This window comes from Neodiprion pinetum, chromosome 1, assembly GCF_021155775.2.
Source record: "Neodiprion pinetum isolate iyNeoPine1 chromosome 1, iyNeoPine1.2, whole genome shotgun sequence".
Lineage (NCBI taxonomy): Eukaryota > Metazoa > Arthropoda > Insecta > Hymenoptera > Diprionidae > Neodiprion > Neodiprion pinetum.
Genome location: NC_060232.1, coordinates 35106513 through 35112512, shown reverse-complemented (window position 1 = coordinate 35112512; position 6000 = coordinate 35106513). Strand labels below are relative to the sequence as shown.

General features: G+C 41.8%; 1 long non-coding RNA gene across 1 annotated transcript in view; it reads right to left on the bottom strand.

Annotated features, from left to right (window-relative positions):
* Positions 1–314: 314 nt before the first annotated feature.
* Positions 315–6000, bottom strand: part of LOC124212975 (uncharacterized) — a 28756-nt gene continuing 23070 nt past the window's right edge. The window contains exon 4 of the long non-coding RNA XR_011176274.1: positions 315–1218. This is a non-coding gene — a long non-coding RNA (uncharacterized lncRNA). The remainder of the gene's footprint in view (positions 1219–6000) is intronic.

Genomic DNA, 6000 nt, shown 5'->3' with positions numbered 1-6000 from the left:
ATACCTGTATATAATACATGAAAAGGTATGATGGGCACATTTGTATGTATAAACAATACATATAGGCACACGAGCATATTATAGGTATACATTTATCCGCGTGTATCGTGTAAAAGGGACGCAGAGAATAAATAATGATGATGAAATAATAACAATGAGAATACCAATAAATAATAATAGTAATAATAATAATAACAATAATAATAATATGAAAAAAATAATAATAAAAACAACAATAACCAGGATGAAAGCAAATTCGCTGGTAAAGGATTATTGATTATGATTACGCTGATGTGTGTAAGGTAGACCGTTATTTGATGAAAATTCAGAGGAGGGAAAATTAATGTTTGAAATATATTAAAAATGAAACAATAAACAACGTATACGTGTACCGTGAAAAGAAAAATAATAAAAAAAACTGAGGCCATATCGACAACCTGCAAAAACCTAATTCAATCTTTAACTGAAACGACTGAGTATCGTGGAGATTATTTATCAGTAATAGCGACATCTCTTCAATGTTACTTATGTATAATAATTTTTCAGCGAATTAGTATATCTGTCACCCCCCCTCCCCAAGTCCTTTTCTCTGTGTTATTTAAACATTTCATTACCATTTACCTGTTACAGAATTCAATTCTAAGGGTTGCTAGAAACCTTACAGAAAATGAAACATCACATTTTCTTGACCTGCTTCGAAAACGGAGTAACCAACAATACTGCGCCTTCTCGGTAAAATGCAGGACCGAAGAACAGTTCTAGGAACGGTCTAGGAACGAAAAACGTAGAAAGGACGTATAGCAGGTAGCTGACGGCGAAAGGTCCCCATGCCCAGACTTCCTTTGAAGAGAGACCTGCAGGGCAGGTCAGACGATCGTCTGGCCCAGCCGAGGGGTAGCGGCGCGACACGCATTCCCAGTCTCCGGTTGAGGGATCCCGGGTTCTCTCGTCTCGTTCTCCCGCATCCCGGGCTCGGTTGGACCGCGAGGTACGATGAGATCTGAAGTCTGGAGCGAGTGTGTCCGTAAGCGACCTTCGCCGTGGGATCGGGGAGTGACCGCCACAGGGACTTTTCTGGGGTCAGCTTAGCGGGGCGTAGTCGGCGGATATCTCGTCCTCTGCTTCAGCGGCAGCGATTCAGCTTCCGAGGCCGGTAGCCGAGAATTCTTTCGTCCTTCGTCTGGGGCGGCTTATGAAAACAGGAGTGCGGTCTGCAGTCTGTCGAACAGGTTAATGTTCACCTCGGATTCTTGTATAATGTAACATTGTTATAAATTCATCGAACGAGGTCGGGTTTATGGTTGAGATAGGTCAGGTCGGGGATATTCGAACCATGACGTTAATTTTTCATTCCCACTCCGCTGCCTCTCCTCATCCTTCCTATAGCTGCGGGCAGCAGGTGGACAAAAGGCAAAAGACAAAGCGTTGTGAAGTGAGGAATTAAGATTAACGTTGTAAGCTGCGCGTAAAACTCTGGGTCTGTCGAATCGGGAGTGGCCGCGATCTTTTCCTTATACCTCGTGTAGTATCGAATGACGAATAGGGGGGGAGGAGAAAAGCAGCGAGAGAGAGAGAGAGAGAGAGAGAGAGAGAGAGAGAGAGAGAGAGAGAGATATTTGTGCCGATAACAGTATTAGACAATGTAGCCACGTAGCGTCACAATAAAAATTATGAGGCTGAAGTTAGTAACTTTAACGTAACGATACACCAAGCGAAAAAATAATTATTGTGCAATTTTAGGATGTCTTTCAACCCGTTGGCTTTTCAGAATCAGTGTTATATTTTGTTTATAACGGTTCACCAAATTTCGGAAAGTCACATAGACGCGATTTAGCGATGTTTCCAAAACATGCGTCGTTACACTAACGTTACTAACTACATCCTCATTAAAAATTACTCTGCGATTAAAAAAAAAAATAAATAAATAAAGAGAAGGTGGGAGGGAGGGAGGGCGAAAGGAGGGAATACTGAAAAATTCTCGTCTCGAAAAGGAGGATGTTCAGGGGGGTGGCGGGGTGGAAGGAATCAGCCCCGACAGGGAGCGCCATTGAAGGGGGTACATAAGTGAAAGGGTATAATGAAAGGTTATTCAGCCTTGAGATGAAAAAGACGAGGAGGCGGTCATTCCCCTGCGTAAGGTGAAGAAAACTTGGCCGCGGTCGGACCCTCGGCCCGACTCCATAGACCGTCCAGGTCCAGGTCCAGGTCCACTGACCGGAGCCAAGGCGACGTCGGCCGTCGGAGTCGAGTCGGCGGGGGCTGACCAGTCCCAACGCGGTGGTTATGCAGAGGTTCTCGACGTGCGTTTCCATCCTTCTCGAGACGGACTACGGGCTCTACTACCTTTTCGAAAAATATGTGTGTCGGTAGGCCGAGAAGGCCGGTGACGGGATGGAAAGGGAGGAGAAAAAATTAAATTGAAAAAACAAAAGAAAAGAAAAAATTATTACCGGATCCCGCGTGCGTTCTGCGTCGCCGGTCGCCGACGACTAACTCGTAACCACCGCAACGGCGGACAGGCTCGACCGCGATTATGATCGTGGTACGATTTTGTGGTCTCGCCGAAGATTATCTCAGGCGATCTTACGCGACGTCGAATTTTCATAGCGATATAAAAATTGCCAGCGGCAACGATTCGTTCCTGTTCGCCAAATCATAATGATAGGATTCCAGTATGTTTTTTTTTTTCTTGTCCTTTCCATCCCTGTTTTTGCGACCATAGGCGATATATTCACGTCCGCGTACATGGGTATACTACAGGTAGCAAGGTTGAACCAGCTGGTGGAAAATTTTTAAACAATAAACGCGGGTAGAGCTGTGTATATTATAAAGTATTGCGCTGTGTCACCTTGTCAAATGCCAAATGCGAGACCCTGGCGAAGGTCGCCTTGGTGCCCGACGTAAGAGGCGCGAATCGCGTGTTCGCGAAACTCGGCGTCATTTTCTAATAATACAAATCGATTTCCCTCGAAGAGTAGTATTCTCCAGAGCATCGCCAACTCGGAAAACACAACGCTCCGATCGTTCGTGAATCGGTGATAACGCGGCAACCGTCGACGCTATCATCGATGGATCACGGGTGGAACATGCCTGTTCTTATCGTTCCGCCACGGAGTCGCACATTCGCCAACGAACTGCACCGTCCAGTGTAGGCAACGACGATCCATTAACAGCAACAGCAACAACAGCAGCACGCGAGTTACCGATGAATAATGAATGGACAGGAAAGTGCAGTATTGCGCAATGGTCCCGGTGCATTACGGTGTGTGTGTATGGTGGGCATGCAGGCGTATATATATATGTGTGTAAACGTATATATATATACACGTATGTGCGGTGGAGAACAGTGGGCGCCAAGTCGAACCTGCGCTATGATCGAGCACCACCACCGTCACGTATACAAGGCGCAACAAAACTTGACACAATGGTGCTCTCACACGGCGAGTCCAGCTTTTGGATATGGTCTTATGAGGGATGCGAAGCCGCCTCGCAGCACGCTCAGATGACTCGTAATAAAGCTGTGCATTGTGTACGACGTGGGTACGTGGGATGTAGTTTAGTTGTCGTGGTGACCCTGCACCCAGTAAATAAATTCATACATGGAGCATTCCGTGCCAACTACGACGCCGATTTTGCGTGAACTTTAAAATAGCGATTCGGGGATCGAAAAAGTAATTACTAAATTTTTTTTTTTTTTCATCTCGAGTTAAAAAGTTGTCTTATTTTTGCACTAGTTTATATTCAAACATCCGTCAGTCGTGCGAAAAAATCGTTGATAAAAAAGTTTTATTTTTTACCGATTATTTTGACGACTTCGTGCGTTATTATTGTTACTACTTTTTTTTTTCTGGCACAAACCATCTAAAACCGCAATAGAAAATACGAAACTTCTGCGACCTTACCGAAGACGGTGAGGGTTGGCGGCCGGTCGAGTTGGCATGGAATACTTCATACATGTATATGATACGCGAATCTGCCACGTGTGATGATGTGGCAGTGGATTTTTAGCCCTCTTGCATATCAATGGCGCCGCGATGGCTGCGTTATTTTTACCGTATCCACGACAAGTTCTCGCATACTCGCGCTCTCTGCTTCCATCGTAATGATCAAAGTATTCTCAAGATTGAATTAAACCCTTTTCAAGGTGAATAATTGCACCTGCTCGGTGCGTTTGACGAAGTCAGATTAGAGGCAGGAGATATCAACGAACGATGGTACTTGAAATTTTTCTGCTCTCATAAATATTACTTGCTCAATAGCTTTATTCACAATTCTATTCAAACGCAGTCAAGATATGGTTTCGGTTGTTGGTTGGTTATTTCGATTATCGTACACAATTAATTGCACAAAAACAATTTAAGCTCAACGCGTCAATTATCAAGCATGACGAATTAAATTGTTGCGATATTGTTAATTTTATCGAAAATTATAGATCGTTATACAAAGTTATTATCTTGCCGAACTTCAAAGGCCTTCGATGAACACATTACGATACCCACTTTTACTTTTAGCTGCGGGTAATGAAAGATCAGAGTCTCCGACTTTTACCTGATTATACTTCAAACGACTGACTATCTGCCGTAATGAAACTGTGTGATGAAAAAATTCCCCTTAGAGAGTTATAACTGAACAAAAATTCCTTGAAAATTTCTTCACCCTTCTATAAAGATGTCCAATAAATATGTAATTCTCTGAAAGCTCGAGGCTTGCGGCTACCCACTGTTTTCACTTCTTTCAGTTTTATGTATCTTGAATTCAAAGTAGGTACACCGATGAATTCGATTGTGAGTGAATTTCCCAATTTATCATCATCACTGATTTTATTCGCACATAAACCTGTGAAATGCCAATTATGTTCATATACAATACGATCCATTCGTCATCTTTACTAAATCGAAATTTTCACAGTTTCAATTCCAGCTACATATCATTATATATAATTTACGTACGATATTATAAATGCTCAATTCTTACCACTGTTTTAGTACGGTTTAATTTAACGAAAGCTCGTAAATTATTTGCGGATAGTAATTTGAACTTTTTTTTTGTTTTCAAGCGAATTTCTTCACAAAGCTCGTGAGTCTAATTTCAAAATGCAGCTTATAGCACCAAAGAATCAAGGCCAAAAAGTAACCGGCAGCCGGTTTACCTTGGTGTCCGCCGCAAGTGAACACAGGTATAATAAGCCTAACGGAAGTGCAGGTAAATGCCTAATTGCGTTCGTACTTTTGTCCGATAATAAAAGTCACGATGAGAATTGTTGGGCGAATTGACGTCGGTCATTCTTGGATCCCGGAATACCTAAGTGTTTGCTTTTAGTATAACGGTTCTGCCCGCAGAAATGGCTCAAAGTGATTAACTAATTACATACGAAATAGCCGCTCATCATACGGAATAATCTGATTGTCAAACTAAGCCGTTATAAGCACACCTTGGAGTAGAAGACACGAACAAAAGAAATATTTACCCTTGAATGAAAAAAAAAAAATAAAATAAACTCAGAAATAGAAATGATTATTTAAGTAGTCGGTTTAATGTTACAATTTGTTGATCATAATCAATATCTGTTCACGATCCTCAAATTAAAAACTTGACGATGGCAACGCGATAGAAGAAAAAAAAAGTGTTTCAATGAATTTTTATAATATACAATATTCTTGTGATCAACATCAGTCGTCATAGAATGAAGTCCAACCAATTTACCAGATGTTCAACAATATACAACGAAAAGAAAACGAAGCAGCATCGATAATTCTAACAAAACAAGCTTTTGTTTAAAATTTCATTATTTCCTGTATTTGCATGTTTGATGAGATCTTCGTAGTTTACGAATGTACTATACATATAAACATTCAACAAATGCTCAATGTACAACCACGCCGCAATAAATTTTCAAAAAATCATCAATTTTCTTCGAATCAACCTCCTCAATTGCGATTACAACGACCGAAAGAGATGCAGACGGTGAAAAAAAGAGTCTGATGGTAGTGGTAATTTTAG